This window comes from Siphateles boraxobius, unplaced genomic scaffold (genome assembly GCF_051911475.1).
Source record: "Siphateles boraxobius isolate OS27281-9 unplaced genomic scaffold, OSU_SipBor_1 53, whole genome shotgun sequence".
NCBI lineage: Eukaryota > Metazoa > Chordata > Actinopteri > Cypriniformes > Leuciscidae > Siphateles > Siphateles boraxobius.
Window position 1 is genome coordinate 894,981 of NW_027509175.1, and position 19,681 is coordinate 914,661.

Consider the following 19,681-nt stretch of genomic DNA (forward strand, 5'->3'; position numbering starts at 1 on the left):
TCCTGGATCTACGCGTCTTGAACCGCTCTCTTCACAGGCTGCCGTTCAAGATGCTCAGGGCCAAACGCATCTTCGAATGTGTGCGGCCGCGGGATTGGTTTGCAGCGATAGACCTGAAGGACGCCTACTTTCATGTCTCCATCTTACCTCGACACAGACCGTTCCTACGGTTTGCTTTCGAGGGGCAGGCATACCACAAATCCTCGACAACCCACTTCCACTGGATAAACCCGTACTTTCCATCCTCGCTGTTCTGCTTCAGTGGCCAGCTGAGCATACCGCAGTTCCCTTTCATAGTCACTCCGAGTTACGTCAGATGACGACGAATGGGGGTTTCGCCTAGAAAGCCAATCATCTTCGTGTATTATAAAACGAGCCAATGGCGATGAAATGCCATGGGTCTGCGGAATTTGCATAGCGTAACTCCGCCCCACTTCGTGGGTATAAAAGGAGGACGCTCGGCAACATGCAGATATGTTTTCGCTTCGGAGCCAAGAGCTTCTCTTCACTCCACAAGCCAATCCTGACTTCATCTTCTGTGACGAGCGAACTCTCCGGTGTTGGTGTGACGGCGGTACCCAGCGAGTTCACATTGCCTGCGATCTGAGCAGTGATCTGCCAGTCTGTGTGTTTCTCCCTGGTCGCCTCAGCATCGCTGAGTTTTTTCTCTAAAAGAGCTGCACGTGGCACGTCTTTTTAAAGATGTCTCGCCCGTGTTCTTCTGGGTGCGGTCGTTTCCTGTCTTCCTTTGATGGGCACAATCGCTGCTTTGCGTGTTTGGGCTTAGAACACGCTAAAGCAGCGCTTGTGGATGACTCATGTTCCTTCTGTGGGAACATGGCCATCGCAACACTGAGGTCTAGACTCAATGATCTCATTCGAGAGAGAGTCCCTTCATCCACACCCCGATCTACATCCTCCACGAGAGGCTGTACTTCGGCTGGTGGACAGGGTGACTTGAGGGTGACGGTGTGGGACAATCCGACGATGCGTCCTCGGACCACGCCCCCCTCTACAGTGTTGCAACCCGCGAGTGCTGCGGTGATTCTACCGGGTTCATCCTTCGATGCCCCGCATGTTTCATTCGGCGCTCCAGAGGAAGACTCGATGTCGATCGCGGCATCACAAGGCGGGCAAGAGTCATCGGGAAGTGACGATGCGGCTGCGTTGTCTCCTTCTGGAGCTCCAGCGTTGCCCGTATCAGATCCCGAGATGACGGCCATGCTATCCCGGGCCGCCGCGAGCATCGGGCTTGAGTGGAACCCTCCGCCCTGCCCTGAGCGCTCGCGGTTGGATGATTGGTTTTTGGGTGCGGCTGCCGCCTAACGGCCACACCCAACCCCAATGCCATTCTTCCCGGAGGTGCATGAGGAGTTGACGAAATCATGGAAGGCTCCCTTGACCTCCCGTGTACGTTCGTCAGCTTTCTCCGCCTTTCCTCCCCTCGATGGGGCGGCCGCCCATGGGTACACTGGGATTCCCCCGGTTGAACGCTCTGTTGCCATGCAGCTATGTCCTCAGAGTGCTTCATCTTGTTGTAATCCTAAGCACCCGTCCAAGGCCTGTAGATTTTCGTCCACCCTGTGGAAAAGTGGCCTCACGCTCCCTGGGTCAGGTGATGGCCACCTCTGTGGTCCAGGAGCGTCACCTGTGGCTGAACCTGGCTGATATGCGGGACGCCGAGCGAACCCGTCTGCTCGACGCCCCCATATCCCAGGCCGGCCTCTTCGGCGGAGCGGTTGAGGACTTTGCCCAGCAGTTCTCAACCGCACAGAAGCAGTCTGAGGCGATTAAACATATTCTGCCCCGACGGCCTGCTGCTGTCTCCACCCAGCCGTCGGTACAGACACCTCAGACTGCTCACCACCGAGGGCGCCCTCCTGTGGCTCCCTCCCCTCCCGCACGGCCCCAGCAGCAGCCTTCACCCGGGCCGCGTCGTGGAGGAGGCCGCAGGAAGGCGCCACAGCCCTCTCCAGCCCCGCGCCCCGCTAAACGCCAGGCTAAGCGGTGCTCCTGAGACGGGCTGCTCAGTGATGGTGTCGGTTTTTTCCCAGGAGGTGGTTGCAGGCTCCAGGCCCTCCGCCGGGGGAGAATCTTTTGTTCTCCCGCTGCCCACCCACGGGTGTGCAGTACCCTATTATGGTCAAAGAAAGAACCAATACACCCATCACAGAGCCGGTTGACTGTGCGCGACGACCCCGGGCCTCGCCGCTCTCATCCCCCTCTGTCACAGAGTTCTCGGACCGCAGTGTGTTCCGCCTCCGGGCCTCGCCACTCCCGTCCCCCTCTGTCCCGGAGGGTGCGGACGACAGTGTGTGCTGTCTCCGGACCTCACCACTCTCGTCCCCCTCTATCGCCAGACCCCTGGCAGAGCAGACCCCCGTGGAACGCTGGTCCTTCCCTGGTCTCCTCTGTCAGGACGCGGAGCATGACCGCGCCCCCGCACCGGGCCGCTTTGCCACCCTCGCCTGGGCCGGTCACTCCGCTTCGCTGCCCCTCCGGGGGGTCTCCTGTGGTTCGTATGACCCCGCTGGTTCAGTATCTGACAGCTTGGTTGGAGCTTCCCAGCCTTTCTCGCTGGGTCGCCCGAACTATCAGGCTCGGCTATGCGATTCAGTTCGCACGGTCTCCTCCCCGCTTCAGGGGAGTTCGCTTCACTATGGTCGGTGGCAATGCCCCTATCATGAGAGCGGAGGTTGCCACCCTGCTGGCGAAGGGTGCAATCGAGACTGTCCCTCCAGCCGAGATGAAGTCAGGGTTTTACAGCCCGTACTTCATTGTCCCCAAGAAGTCCGGTGGGTTACGGCCGATCCTGGATCTACGCGTCTTGAACCGCTCTCTTCACAGGCTGCCGTTCAAGATGCTCAGGGCCAAACGCATCTTCGAATGTGTGCGGCCGCGGGATTGGTTTGCAGCGATAGACCTGAAGGACGCCTACTTTCATGTCTCCATCTTACCTCGACACAGACCGTTCCTACGGTTTGCTTTCGAGGGGCAGGCATACCAGTACGCGGTTCTCCCCTTCGGGCTAGCCCTGTCTCCTCGCGTCTTCACGAAGGTCGTCGAGGCTGCCCTTGTTCCCCTTCGGGAACACGGGGTATGCATCCTGAACTATCTCGACGACTGGCTGATCCTAGCTCACTCTCGAGACCAGGTTTGCGAACACAGGGATCTTGTGCTCCGGCACCTAGCCCGTCTGGGCCTTCGGGTCAACTGGGAGAAGAGCAAACTCTGCCCCGTGCAGAGGATCTCTTTTCTCGGTATGGAGATCGACTCGGTCGCCATGTCCGCGCAGCTTACACTCGCTGCGACAGTGTGATGGCAAGAGTGCGGTCCCACTGAAATTGTTTCAGAGGCTCCTGGGGCATATGGCATCTGCAGCCACGGCAACGCCGCTCGGATTGCTTCATATGAGACCTCTTCAGCTGTGGCTTCGCGATCGAGTCCCGAGGTGGGCATGGCATCACGGCACGTTCCGAGTTCCAGTGACTCCGACCTGCCGTCAGTCCTTCACTCCGTGGAGGAACCTCAGCTTTCTACGGGCCGGAGTTCCCCTAGAACGAGTTTCCAGGCATGTTGTTGTCTCCACAGATGCCTCTTCCACGGGTTGGGGCGCCATGTGCAACGGACATGCTGCCGCGGGCTCCTGGACAGGACCCCAGTGCCTTTTGCATGTCAATTGCCTCGAGTTGCTGGCAGTAGGCCTTGCCCTGCACCGTTTCCTCACGTTGCTCAGGGGTCAACACGTACTAGTCCGTTCAGACAATACCGCGACTGTAGCATACATCAACCGTCAGGGTGGTCTACGCTCCCGCCGTATGTCGCAACTCGCACGCCACCTCCTCTTATGGAGTCAGAAGCACCTGAGGTCCCTTCGTGCTATCTACATTCCGGGAGTTCGGAACTTTGCAGCCGACGAGCTGTCACGGTTTCGGCCCATCTCCGGCGAATGGCGACTCCATCCCCAGTCGGTTCAGCTGATTTGGAACCAGTTTGGGGACGCACAGATAGATCTGTTTGCCTCTCAAGACTCGACCCATTGCGCCCTGTTCTATTCCCTGACCGAGGGCTCCCTCGGCACGGATGCACTGGCGCACAGCTGGCCGCGGGGCCTACGCAAATATGCGTTTCCCCCAGTGAGCCTTCTCGCACAGACCTTGTGCAAGATCAAGGAGGACGAGGAGCAACTCATTCTGGTTGCGCCGTATTGGCCCAACCGGACCTGGTTCTCCGAACTGGTACACCTCGCGTCAGCACCTCCTTGGCCAATTCCTCTGAGGAAGGATCTCCTTTCTCAGAGACGGCTACCATCACTTCCGCTAGAGCATTGTCCACGAGACATGTCTATGCGTTGAAGTGGAACCTCTTCGTCAACTGGTGCTCTTCTCGTCGAGAAGACCCCCGGAGATGCTCGATCTCTGTCGTGCTTTCCTTCCTGCAAGATGGGTTGGAGCGAAGGCTGTCTCCCTCCACCCTGAAGGTGTATGTGGCCGCTATCGCCGCATATCACGAAGCAGTTCAAGGTAAGTCTCTGGGGAAGAACGACCTGATCGTCAGGTTCCTGAGAGGAGCGAGGAGACTGAATCCTCCTCGCCCTCCTCTCGTTCCCTCTTGGGACCTCTCAGTGGTCTTAAATGCCCTGCAGAGGGCTCCCTTTGAGCCTCTGCATTCAGTTGAGCTTAAGTTTCTGTCTATGAAGACAGCTCTCCTGGTTGCTTTGGCCTCTATCAAGAGGGTAGGGGACCTGCACGCATTCTTCGTTGACGAAGCGTGCCTGGAATTCGGGCCCGGTCACTCTCACGTGATCCTGAGACCCCGGCCTGGATATGTGCCCAAGGTTCCCACCACTCCCTTCCGGGACCAGGTGGTGAACCTGCAAGCGCTGCCCCGGGAGGAGGCAGACCACGCCTTGGCACTGCTCTGTCCAGTACGCGCTCTCCGTGCTTACGTAGACAGAACGCATTGTTTCAGGACCTCAGACCAGCTCTTTGTCTGTTATGGTGGGAGACTGAAGGGGAAAGGCTCTCTCAAAGCAGAGGTTGTCTCACTGGATAGTGGACGCCATTGCTTTGGCTTACCAACAGCAAGGCCGACCGTGCCCCCTTGGTGTGACAGCCCACTCCACCCGGAGTGTGGCTTCCTCTTGGGCTCTAGCGCATGGCGCCTCGCTGGCAGACATTTGTAGAGCTGCAGGCTGGGCGACACCCAACACATTCGCCAGATTCTATAATCTCCGAGTGGAGCCTGTGTCCTCTCGTGTACTCGCTTCAGTTAGCTAGTACTGGACCCGCTCAGGTGTCTTTGCTTGCTCGCCATTCCACTCCACGGACTGGATACGTGCGATTATTCCTCAGGTGAGCCTTCCTCTCTGAAGCCCTGAGTTCCTCCAGCACTGTTGACGCTGGCGCCAGTGTCTATTGCCTGGGCGTCGGCTTGGTGCCTCCGTGTGCTTGGTTCCTCCCTGAGTAACCCCCACATGTGTTTTTCCACTGTAAGCCTCCTTGAGCATGTGTCTTTCCCTTGGCAAGCCACCTTGCCCTCCTGGAGTTGAAAGTTGCCACCCCTCGGGCTGGTTACTCCAGTGTTCCTCCATATGTAGCCCTCCGGCCATATGTGTTTCTTAAGTCCTCCCTACGGGTAGGCATGCTGCGGCATATCTCCTCTGAGATATGCTTCCCAGTGTACCTTGGTATTCCTGTGTTAAGTAGGACTCCTTCGTCCGTGCCAGTATCACGACAGGGGGATTAGACATTCGCAGGGCACTGGAAGACAGCTGTGAAGGTGGCGTGATTTCACGGGGACCCCCATTCGTCGTCATCCGACGTAACTCGGAGTGACTACGAAAGGGAACATCTCGGTTACATATGTAACCCTCGTTCCCTGAGTAGGGAACGGAGACGTTACGTCTCCCTGCCACTTCCGCTGTACCGCTGGGTAGACGCCTGAGTTCAGTCTCGGCTCCTCAGCGAAGACATATCTGCATGTTGCCGAGCGTCCTACTTTTATACCCACGAGGTGGGGCGGAGTTACGCTATGCAAATTCCGCAGACCCATGGCATTTCATTGCCATTGGCTCGTTTTATAATAAACGAAGATGATTGGCTTTCTAGGCGAAACCCCCATTCGTCGTCATCCGACGTAACGTCTCCGTTCCCTACTCAGGGAACGAGGGTTACATATGTAACCGAGACGTTTCTTCCTCTCATATGCCTCATCTACAGCATCCTCCCATGGCACTGTTAACTCTATCAGTTGAACAATGCGTGCTGATCCAGACCACAAAACAATATCTGGTCGGAGGTTAGTGGTGGCAATCTCAGGTGGAAAAATAAGCCGTTGATCAAGATCAGCCAGCATTTTCCAGTCCCTAGCAGCTTCCAGTTGTCCTGGGTGAGAATTGGTTTTAACACCTTTTCTTGGTGGTTGCTCGCCTGGGCGGAGGAATATCGTCTTCTTTGTGTAAAGTTTTTCTAGAACAGGTGCCAACTTATTGGTCATGTTATGCTTATCTTCCAATGCTGAAGCCAAACATTGCAGTACTTGGTCATGGCGCCAAGTAAACCGACCCTGGCTAAGAGCCACCTTACATCCTGTCAAAATGTGCCTTAATGTGGCAGGTGATGAACACAAAGGACAAGAGGGATCCTCTCCTACCGAGAGGTTTAGGTTCGATGGTGATGGGAGAACATCATATGTTGACCTGATAAGGAAACTGATCCTACTCTCTTCCATTGACCAAAGGTCTTGCCAGCCCATCTTGCATTGTTCCACACTCTCCCATCTCATCCACTCTCCCTGCTTGCTTTGGGAAATGGCCTTTATACACATCATCCTCTCCTCCTGCTTTCGCACCTCGTTGACTACCAGCTTCCTCCTTTGAGCTGGGGCTGCCTTTTGCTATTTAGGAGGAGCTAAACTGAGCCCAAAACCCCCTCTTCCATGCTGTACCTGTCCCACAATATCACCAATTTGAAGGGCAGCCTTTGCCTCTTCCACAGATTTATTTGCTGACCACTTTCTACTAGTTTTTAACACAGGTCCTGCCTCCCATACACATTTGTCGCGTGACTCTATTAAGGTCATTTCCAGTCTGACCTTGGCACACTTAAACTCCTCGGTTAAAGCAGAGACTGGCAGCTGCAATATTCCTTTACTATAAAGTCCCACTCTGCTGAGGCAGCGTGGAACTCCCAACCATTTCCTGATATATGAACTTATTAATGCTTCCAGCTTATCCACTGTTGTCAAAGAAACCTCGTACACAGTCAGTGTCCACAGCAATCTCGGCAGTAGACCAAACTGAAAGCACCAGAGTTTTAGTTTGACTGGTAGAGCGCAGCTGTTTATGCTCTTCAACCCTTCCACTGTTTGTCCTCTAACTTCTCCCACTCGAACCGTGTCCTTTAGATCCCCATCGTACCATCTCCCAAGACTCTTCACTGGCTTCTCAGAAACTGTCGGTATTGCCTCACCATTAATGAAGAATGTTTTATCTACTATCTTGCCTTTAATTACCGAGATGCTCCTTGATTTAGAGGGCTTGAATGGCATTTGTGCCCATTCAATGTTATCGGTTAACTTACCCAATAACCGATTAGTGTAGGCTACCATTGTAGTCATGGTTGTCATGTCATCCATGTATGCTCTGATTGGTGGTAGTCGCATCCCAGAAGCCAAGCACTCTCCTCCTACCACCCATTTTGATGCCCTAATGATTACTTCCATTGCCATGGTAAAAACCAGTGGAGAAATGGTGCATCCTGCCATTATTCCAACCTCTAAGCATTGCCATGTAGTGCTGAATTCTGGAGTTGAGAAACTAAATTGCAAATCTCCAAAATAGGCTTTCACTAAATTTGTTATCGACATCGGAACCCTGAAAAAATCAAATGCTGCCCAAAGAAGCTCATGTGGCACTGCACCATATGCATTAGCCAAATCCAGGAATGTCACGTGGAGCTCCTTCCTCTCCTTTTTAGCTGATTGAATTTGTTGCCAGATAACATTGATGTGTTCTAAGCATCCTGAGAACCCTGGAATGCCCGCTTTTTGAACTGAAGTGTTGATGAAGCCATTCTTTAATAGGTATGTTGACAATCTCTGAGCAATAATGCTGAAGAAAATCTTACCTTCAACGTTTAATAGTGAAATAGGACGAAACTGACTGATGCTTGTAGCATCTTTTTCTTTGGGTATACAGACTCCACCTGCTCGGCGCCATGCTCTAGGTACAACCTGCTTTATACGATATATGAACTTCAATACCAAAGTCGGCACACCCAAGGTGACAGTGCCTGCACACAAGGCTGTGTAAAAGCACAGATGCTTGTTGAGGGCAAACTCGAAGCTGTCAACGTTATTTTCTGGTGTCTATTTATGGACTTGTGCTATGCTACGTTATGACATCCAATGTTCGCCCAATCAGATTCAAACACCTGCTCATGCAAAAATGTTCCCATGGCATCAACGTCATTATGCAATGTCGAAGTTCACTATTTAGTAGGATCCATAATTCTGAAACCATATTGATTATTTTTTTCTGAAATTCAAGTTGTATTCACAACCATCAATTATTGAGCTGATCTAAACTATAAAGCTTAGTATTATATAGTATTATAATATTACTAATTAAACTTTAAACTATGTCTTAGTATTTGGCATGTCTGTCTTTTGCTTTAATGAAAATAGCATTTGAGTTCACATGACCTCCATAAGTTTGTGCAAAACATAATGATCATGCAATCCAACAAGATTTGAGAAATTTGGAAGCAAGGAAATCTGATCTTTTGTACAAAGAAGTTTACATGATCATTGTCATACATTTCATACATTTGCTTATTGTGGCTGGCAGAAATGCAATGCTCAAGGGGGCATTCTTACAAATATCAAAGTCACAAAAAGAAACAGTTAATTATGTCTATTAAAGGTTAAAAAATATTTTAAAAGCCACTGGCACTGACAATACAATAAAGTTCTCCTGATACAAGTCTGGCCCTAATAAACAGTGCTAACGAATGCAGTTTTACAGAAGTTAGATATAAGTTATCGTAAAAGCAGACAAACAAAAACAGTAAAGGCCAAGAGCTAAAAAAAATCCTGTAAATTTACATGGAAATTTAACAGCAAAATGCTGTTTTCATGTAATAACTGTAAGTTACTGTTTTTTGCAATGCATTATGGGAGAACTTGGTCGCTTCAAATTGCGTGTTGACCAGCAACTGTATGACAGTGTATGAACGGTTCGGATGTTTTTTCTAGGGGTGGCAGGTACACAAAAAAAAATCCGAACGCTTGTCTCTGTTCGGTGCGTGTGTGCGTCGCACGGTCCGACACATGCGCAATGTAACCTTGTGCCCGTGACCTCTGACAGTGTGTTTACTTTTCGCGCGAAATAAGAGATGTGTGGACAATGGACATACATTTGAGGCTTGTTCGACTTGAACCGGCGCTGCACAGACCGATCGATGAATAACATCAAAGTACCACGAGAGCAACGGCTCCGTATGCTTTTCAATCACTCTCGCGGTACTTTGATGTCATAAACCGATCGATCTGTGCAGCGCCGGTTCAAGTCGAACAAGCCTACAGTAAAAGTGGAGTATGGAGTGCTGCAGGTCTCGTCACGTATAGAAATGTCAAGTGGGAGATATAAGGAAGGCTAACCGGAGTTGGAGGATGCGTCAGCGTCGTATAAGTCCGGTGTGTGGGAACATTTTGGATTTCATGTTAAATATGATATTTAAATACAGTGACACCAAGTTTAGATAAGAACTCCACTCATATGTTTCCAAATACTGCACTTTAATTTCAAGTGAAAAAAATGTATCCTCACTCTCAGGGAATAGAAGGATTGTTGATAGTGTTTTTGTGTTGAGGTTGAACTTATGTTTCACTTTATGGTTATGCCTTTGCTATTGTTATAGCCTCATAGCCAATTATGTGTAACATATTTTGACTTATTTAAAAGATAGTGCTTTAAGAGTTTCTCTCTTTTTCTTTTAAAAGATAAACATTTTGTAAGAGCTACACTGACGTTGACAGTTTGATAAATGAAAGTTAATTTTAATCTTTGTGTGCTAAAAATGCCAGGAGTCCCTGTAGAGATAGCAATACACATTCTCCTTTTTTGCCAAATAAACAAAAGCATTTCATCAATGTCTTCTCTCTTGCTGTATCAAAATGTCACCAAGCTTTCCTCAGAGATGGTCTCAATAATGTGCTTAAAGTCAAGTCAAATTCAGTTTGTGCTTGATTACATGAATACATTTTTTTTAATACTGTATCCTGAATTGTGGATAATTAAGCTATAGCCTATATCATATGCTGAAGTACATTTCTGGAGTGTTAAAGATAAAAAAACAAAACAACAAGAACCATACACAACCGAAAACCGTGACCCTAAAACCGTGATATGAACCGAACCGTGGGTTTTGTGAACCGTGGCACACCTAGTTTTTTCATGTACCGTGCCACCCCTAGTGTTTATGCAAAAGAATCTTCAAGATTCTTATAATACCCAAAATGTAATGTAAATTAACAAATGGGGAACGAAGATTGGATTTTATAGAGGCCAAACATGCCACACATATGATTTTGGTTCATCATACTATGCAAAGTCTGAAACATTAACCCATTAAACTTTACAAGAAAACATAGACCAAAACAACATAAAAGGAAAATCATGATATAGGATAATTAGATACATGTTTATACATTTCTCAAATGCTTATATATATATATATATATATATATATATATATATATATATATATATATATATATATATATATATATAATATATAATATATAGGATTAATGGGGTTTATTTCTCCTTCTCAGTAAGAATTCCCTTTTCTCTCAGGAATTCCCTTTTTGGGGTCGTAAAAATTTGTATCAATGTAACAGGACACTGAGTACTGCCAGTGGTGTTAGCTTCATTGTGATGTTAGTTTTTGGGGAAGTTACATAGATCTTTGTTGGGTGAGCGAGTTTGCCGGATTATTCATTAAATATAATGAATAATGTGTGTGTGTGTGATTGGTCCAGACGCTACAATACCATATTTCCCCATGTAGGCTACATGTAAGTATAGGAAGACATTTTAGTTTATCTGCATGAGGTCATTTTGCAGCTCTGCCTGTTATTCATTTATTGTAAACTACCTATTACTTTTAAATATTTCATTTGAAACATCCAGTTATGTTTTTGTGATTTATATCGGAATAAGCGACTGTTTTAATCCGCAAGATACCACTGGAACGTGGGCCCATTGTACAGACTGTCATCACATCACATTCAAATGGGTCAGAAACTTTTATCCAACTTGCACATTTTCCTAAAATTTATCTGAGTAAAAAATTGGTGTGAAATGTTTTTTTTTTTTTTTCTTGTGTGGTTAAAATTTTAATGTGAGATTCAAACCATCCATTATCTGCTACTGTTATTTGCAACTACGTCTTTGATTTGATCTGTAAGTTACCAGGTAGGCTACGTCTATATATTAACATACAGTATAAAGATCCAGTGAAGTGTAAGATGACAGGATAGCGTGTTTTAATCATGGAAAAGTATCAGAGTAAAATATGATAGCTTGCTTGTGAGCTCGTTAGCATACACTCAGACTGCATTTGGTTTGCTACCGTCATGCGCACTTTATGCATATAAAACCTACACATGTCCCAATCTTTATCTAATCAAAAGATACGTGAGGTATGATCAAAATTCATAATTCTTGTGTAATTACTGTGAATGTGCGTGTTCAAACCGCTGCAGAAATAGCAGCATAACAGATGGATGGATGGAATGTCGATCATTTTCTGATTTTTCTTTTTTATTGAGACTTTATTTTGTTTATTTACTTTTTATGTATCTCTTCTTTACATTATATTTTCCTTGTCATTGTAGTTCAAATCCTGAAGGCTTACTTTGTTGGGAAGCAAGGATTGATTCTTAAAGAAACTGTAGTTTAACTATGGTTTGTTCTATGAACACCTGTATAGTAATTGTTCACCTAAAAATGGTAGTTCTCACATCATTTACTTAACCTTATGTTGTCTCTTTCTCTTGGAGTAAAAATTAAGATATTGTCGTGGAGAAATGATGTCTGTTTGTTTGCCCAAACAATGAAAGATGAATGGGGACCAAACCTTCAAGCACCAAAAGGAACATAAAGGTACAGTACCACTAAAGGGATAGTTCACCCAAAAATGACAATATGCCCATGATTTACTCACCCTGAAGCCATCCTAGGTGCATATGACATTCTGCTTTCAAACTAATTCAATCAGAGTTATTGTAAAAAATGTCCTGGCTGTTACAAACTTTATAATGGCAGTGAATGGGCACCATTTTTTTGAAGTCCATACAAGACCGTACATCCAAGGCTGATGGTCTCAGTGCATCCAATTCTGGTGGTCCTAACGTTCTGTCTGCTTTGACATTGCCAAGGAGGCAGAATATGAACTTTCCGTCTTACCTATCATTGCCAAGGAGGCTGAATGTGAACTGTCAGTATGCTCTGACATGGCCACAGAGGTCACCTATGAACTAGGCTATATGCAAATTCTGTACTGGCTAAGGAGGCATTCCCTGAATCCTCTGTGCTTCCTGTTATGGCCATGGAGGTTGTATCTTGTATGTCATGATTCCAGACGGTTTTTCCATGTTCTTTGTCAGGTCTTACCCTATATGGCTGTATATTGGTTATGACTTAGTTTCGTTTCTTGTGGATTTGCTCTGTTCTGTTCCATGTGGATTTACTATTTGTTTCCTGTGGACTTATTCTGTTTTATTTATTTTTTTCTCAGCTGTGTGCATTTTTGTCATTTTATTAATGAACCCTACAACTGCATTTTGATCCAGCTCTCCCGTTTCTGAGTCTGCTCAGCGTTACAGAAACTTTTACTTTCTTCATGACTATATACTGTATAACATGACTATATACTGTATAAATCTACAACAGTCAAATACACATCTTTAACAACTTTACTTTTATGTCCAATGTGTGAAGTCATATATTGGTCTTCCTCTAATCACCACATCTTTGGCCTGAAATGAACTTCTCTGGATGTAATGTACAACATAAACGCCCAGAGAACACATCATAGTGTCCAAACATAATGTACTGGCTGATATATTATGTCATGACAGAGCTAAAGTGTTAGAAGCAGTAAACATTAGATTAGAGAAAACAGATCTAGTGTCTTTTTCTTTCTCTTTGAGTGTGTGCTGTGTGTGCTTGACAAGAGTTAGAGGAGGAAAGTTGTGATAGGAGAGGGCGTGTTAAATTATTCCCTTCACAGTTCTAATAGCCTGCATGCTGAGCAGACTTGAATTAGACATTTAACTTTTTACAGATGAGTAAGAGGGCTGATACACGTCACTCTGACTCAAAGAAAGAAACCCGAAACTAATGCCTTTATTTAGTACACTTGTGGTTTATGGAACATTCTGATTTTATGTAATTATGTCAATATTTAACTTGGTGTGCACATCATGCATTATGTCACTGGTGGGAACATATAATTTTGAATTTATCCTGTTAAGATTCTCACTTCTTATTTTCTTTTCTACACTAAATGATTACAGTATGTGTTACATAATGTATAACAACACCATGAGACAAATGTCATTGTAACAATTGAGTTAATATCGAATGATCCTAATATTTTCAAATTGAATACATCACAATTTGAAAGTTAACTGCAACAATTTCTAAAATGTAATGAACTTGTAATGAATCTTTGTAAATTTGTAATGAATCATAAAATGTAATGAATCTTTATTTTTTTAAACATATTGATCCTAATATTATGTATGTATGTATATGTTACATGTTTGTTGCTTAGTGTTTTTGATTCAGTCCTGTGTTCCAGTTTTCCCGCTCCTCGTTTGTGTTCATTTTATTCACCTGTGTTGAGTTGATTTGCCCCACCTGTGCCTTGTTTCCCTATTCTGTTCTCTGTGTATATTAACCCTGTGTTCTCCCTCATTCCCGGTCGGTTCTCGTTTGTGTATGGTGTGTAAAAGTTATCCTGTGTTAATGAGGGATATATTAAATCCTGTTAATTCCTATTCTCCGGCTTCCTTGTGCTTCCAACCACCACACATACCTGTAACAGAAGAACCGAACCAAAAGATGAAGTGATGGCTGAAGACAAGCTTCTCACCATTCAGCTGGATGGCCGTTCTTTGGAGAGTTATGTTGAGGAGTTCCTGGATGTTTCCCATCTAGTGAACTGGGGTAATTTCACAGTTAATGCCTGCTTCCGGATTGGACTGGATGATGATAATTTATTCTGTTTCATCTCCGTTGATGATTGTTATAAGTCTGTCCCGGACTTTATTAATTATGTCCTTGAATTACATGGCTCTGATTTCCTCGTTGACTATGCAGAAGATAGTCAAAATCATCATTCAGTCCCTATCCGGAAGTGTGTAGGCGATGTAGGCCCAGTTCACATTGATCCGGAACCCTCTACATACCTCTCCAAGAGCTCCGTGTCCCCCGCTTCACCCAAGATGGCCGAGCATTCATCACTGGTGCCATTCAGCTCCGAACCTGCACCGCTGCTCCCGTCCAGTCCCAAGCTTATGCATCGCGCCATACCCACCGTACCAGTGGGGATCTTGGTAGTGCTTGGAGAGGAGGATGCGCTTATTGACTGGGACACAGAGCTTCCGCCACTGATCCCAGCCAGCCCCGAGTCATCATCGCTGATCCAACCCAGCTCCAAGTCTTCACTTCTGGTCCCAGCCAGCTCCAAGTCTTCACTTCCGGTCCCAGCCAGCTCCAAGTCTTCACTTCCGGTCCCAGCCAGCTCCAAGCCTTCACTTCCGGTCCCAGCCAGCTCCGAGTCTTCACTTCCGGTCCCAGCCAGCTCCGAGTCTTCACTGCCGATCCCAGCCAGCTAGAAGTCTTCACTGCCGGTCCCAGCCAGCTAGAAGTCTTCACTGCCGGTCCCAGCCAGCTAGAAGTCTTCACTGCCGGTCCCAGCCAGCTAGAAGTCTTCACTGCCGGTCCCAGCCAGCTAGAAGTCTTCACTGCCGGTCCCAGCCAGCTAGAAGTCTTCACTGCCGGTCCCAGCCGGCTCCAGGTCTTCACCGCTGGTCCCAGTCAGCCCTGCAGAGCCTTCACCGCTGGCCCCGTCCAGCACAGCAGAGCCTTCACCGCTGGTCCCGTCCAGCACAGCAGAGCCTTCACCGCTGGTCCCGTCCAGCACAGCAGAGCCTTCACCGCTGGTCCCGTCCAGCACAGCAGAGCCTTCACCGCTGGTCCCGTCCAGCACAACAGAGCCTTCACCGCTGGTCCTCGTCCAGAGTCCGGACGAGAAGGACTTAATTGACTTTTTTTCAGAGCCCGTTGATCCTGCGCCAGAGCCCGTTGATCCTGCGCCAGAGCCCGTTGATCCTGCGCCAGAGCCCGTTGATCCTGCGCCAGAGCCCGTTGATCCTGCGCCAGAGCCCTCTTCGCTGCTGGTCCTGCCCAGCTCAGAGCCGTCTTCGCCGCTGGTCCTGTCCAGCTCAAAGCCCTCTTCACCACTGGTTCCGTCCAGTCCAGAGACCCCTTCACCGGTGGTTCCGTCCAGTCCAGAGAGACCCCTTCACCGCTGGCGCCGTCCAGCCCAGAGACTTTTTCACCGCTGGTGCCGACCAGTCCAGAGTACTCTTTGCCGCTGAGTCCATCCTGTCCAGAGGCCGTCACTCACCCCAAGTATTTTTTTTTTGGGGGGGGCAGTAGTCACCCAAAGGGTCCTCACCGCCGCCAGAGCCCTCTTCGTCGCTGGTCCTGCCCAGCTCAGAGCCGTCTTCGCCGCTGGTCCTGTCCAGCTCAAAGCCCTCTTCACCACTGGTTCCGTCCAGTCCAGAGACCCCTTCACCGGTGGTTCCGTCCAGTCCAGAGAGACCCCTTCACCGCTGGCGCCGTCCAGCCCAGAGACTTTTTCACCGCTGGTGCCGACCAGTCCAGAGTACTCTTTGCCGCTGAGTCCATCCTGTCCAGAGGCCGTCACTCACCCCAAGTATTTTTTTTTGGGGGGGGCAGTAGTCACCCAAAGGGTCCTCACCGCCACGGCCGCCCAAAGGGTCCTCACCGCCACGGCCACCCCTAGGGTCTTCACCGCCACGGCCGCCCGAAGGGTCCTCACCACCACGGCCACCCCTAGAGTCTTCACCGTCACGGCCGCCCGAAGGGTCTTCACCTGCACGCCCGCCTGCACGTCCTGCTCCTGTTGAAGATTTTATTATTTAGAAAACAAGTACTTTTGCTATATATTTGGACACAATTATTTCTTCTGTCTGTGACTTTGGATTTCCTCTGTGTATGTGAAAGACCTTGAATGGAATGTTGTTTGCTGCAGAAAATTCTATTCTGAGAAGTCACATGGTAAAAGGCCTTTACCCAAAACTATCTATAGGGTGTGTTACCTTCTTTGGAAGAAGATGTATGTATATAACTCTGAACCAAAATATACTCGTGAGCGCGCTGGAAGGCCAGAGGGCCAGTGGGCCGGAGGGCCCGAGCGTTAGAGTGCCGTTCTATGGAACGGGACGGCGTTCGAAAATAAAGTCTAATTATTTCTGGCATCAAAGATCTCTGCGAAGTTATTTTTCGGAAAGATTGAAAACCACAACATTCCGCCCTGGCCGCCTGCACGTCCTGCTCCGCCCTGGCCACCTGCACGTCCTGCTCCGCCCTGGCCACCTGAAGGGGCGTCTCACCCTGGCCACCTGCACAACCTGCTCCGCCCTGGAGGCTTCCTGTTCCGGGAAGGCCGCGCCCTTGTCAGCCTCCAGGGCGCCCACCCTCCCGCCCCTATTTGATGTCTGTACGGCGTGGGGACACGCCTTTTTGGGTGAGGGCGTAATGTTACATGTGTGTCCTGGGTTTCCCACTGCTTAGTGTTTTTGGTTCAGTCCTGTGTTCCAGTTTTCCCGCTCCTCGTTTGTGTTCAGTTTATTCACCGGTGTTGAGTTGATTTGCTCCCCCTGTGCCTTGTTTCCCTATTCTGTTCTGTGTATTTTAACCCTGTGTTCTCCCTCATTCCTGGTCGGTTCTCGTTTGTGTATGGTGTGTTAATGAGTGCTATATTAAATCCTGTTAATTTCTATTCTCCGGCTTCCTTGTGCTTCCAACCACCACACGTACGGGTAACAGTGTGTATATATATATGTATGCAGCCAAGTGCCACTGAAAATTGCAATATATTTATTTCAATTAAATGGATTTCATAAATGTAGTTAAAGAACTAAAGTTATTTTCACTACATTCACATTGCCAGGCCACACAAGCAGCTGCAATAGTTGCAAAATGAAAATAAATTACATCAAGATTCACATTTGTTCCATCATAAGCTGACATTCGTTAGCTGACATTTACCTGGAAAACTTCATGATGATAGCAATGTAGGAAAATGCAATCGCACATTGAAAAGTTTGGCATGTACCTTCACATAGATAAACTGGCAGATAAGATGCATGAACTCTCATACGACATAAAACTCCAGTGGCCAGCAGCACCTGCACCTGCATATGTATGACTTATTGACTGACTCTCCTTGAAATACACATATGCGTACTCCCTTTCAGGGGTCTTGATATTAGATTGGCTTTCAGGAACCCAGTTCAAAGCATGCATGCATTTACAACTGTTTTGTGTTTTGTGATTTTAATAAAATAACATTGTCAGAATAAAATATACACATTTAGGAAAAGTCAGAGTCCTACAGCGACTTTGATTTATTATTTTATGAAGTTATTACACTGTAAAATTTTTAAATGGTCAAAATGACTGCCTTGGTAGTTCTAGTGTTAAAAAATAGTTTAAGAGATGTGCAAAATTGGTTTAAAATGGTTTTGATAAACTTGTAAACCATTATAAAGAAATAAATGTTCGGATAATCACAAACCTATGATATTTCCTATGATATTTTGTTTGTCCACGTTTCTGCACCACATGCGATAATGATATTAATAAGCAGTGAAGTAAATGCAATAAAATAGATATTAATAAAATATTATAAAGTAAAGTAAATTGCAAATTTAAACACAGCAAAGCTGACCAAAGTACTGAACTTAAGGGAAAGTTAAATAGAAAAACAGAATAAAACAAAACAGAAGACAGACAATAAAACAATACTAAATAGATTAAAACACCTAGGAGAAGAGATACGTTTTCAGCCTCTTTTTAACTCTTTCCCTGCCAGTGTTTTTGAAAAAAGTTGCCAGCCACGGACAGCATTTTTTACCATTTTCACAAAAATGTCATGCCCCGCAGAATATTTAGTTGAATAGTTGAATGAATATCTGAACATGCAATATATCAAAAGAAAGAACAGGGCCTCTGGTTTAAAAAAAAAAACACTTGAGTGTCTCATAAAAAAACAATATTTTGAGCAAAATGCTGAGACTACATCTGGCTCAGATTCTGAAAGATGATCAAAACATAGATGGAGTAGATTGAGTCTATCAACACCCCTAATGCTTGCACAGTCCTGTAGCTCATCCTGGGTCAACATTTCATTCAGTAAAATTAGGCAGTTCCCTTTCGAAAGGGAACTCGCACTGCGTCGATGACGCTTTGAGGAACGCCTCAGGCGTGACAGGTGTCTGAAATCACTATCAAATCACGTCAATCACATTGACCGGCGACAGCCCGTGAATCATTAGCGTGAATGATTAACGTGCGACCTGGAAGTACATAAGGGGGCCTTGCAAACATGACAAATCATCTCATCGTCTTCAGAGACTGTCTGTTTGAAAACGCTACTCAAAGAAACGGTAACCACACGATGCGTTTCCTGCCTGAGACAAGAGCACACACGGGAGGTTCTCGAGGGAACCCTCTGTGCGAACTGTGAGCGTTTTTTCTCTTAAAACGCTCCATTCTCGTCTGGCCCTCTTCTCGAGTGAAGGGGATTCAACGTCTGGTCCTCGTGGTCCAGGTCCCGCTTGTGCCGAGGCAGAGTGGCGACTTGCATCATGGGTTCCCAGATAGAGCTCGTCGATCACCTTGAGAGGGCTGTAAACCTCTCAGATGATTCGATGGCTGACGAGGGCGAACTACAGGTCGATGATGAGGATTTTTCCCCAACGGTTTCCTGCAGTTGCTGCTCTTCAGGACGAGCAGGAGATGGCTAAGGAGGTTTATAATCAGGTAGATCCTGAACCCTCTCAGCCACCCTGCCCCGTGTATGCAGAGCTGGTGGATGTTGTGGAGCGCGCCGCCGGCAGGCTGTAGCTGCCTTGGCAACACGCTAGAGGAGAGACGGTAGGCTCGCGGTAGGCTTGACGATCGGTTTCTCCCCGGCCATACACCACCAGCTCAGGTGAGCCTTCCATTTCTTCCTGATCTTCACACGGAGATCGAGAGGGCATGGAAGAGACCATACTCTGCCCGTATTCACCGACATCAGCGGGTTCGTTTCGCTGATGTTGAGGGGATCGCAGACCATGGGTATGTGTCGATGCCGCCCATTTGACGAGTCGTTTGCAAACTATCTCGTGTCTGGGCAGGCGTCGACACTGAGAGCTCCAACCCTGCCATCCAAACCACTAAAGACAACAGCGCGTTTGAATGGCAGAGCATACACGGCAGCGGTTCAGGCTGGTGCTTCCCTGCACACCATGGCGGTGCTGCAGGCATACCAGGCCAACCTGCTGCAGGATCTCGACCAGGGGGCAG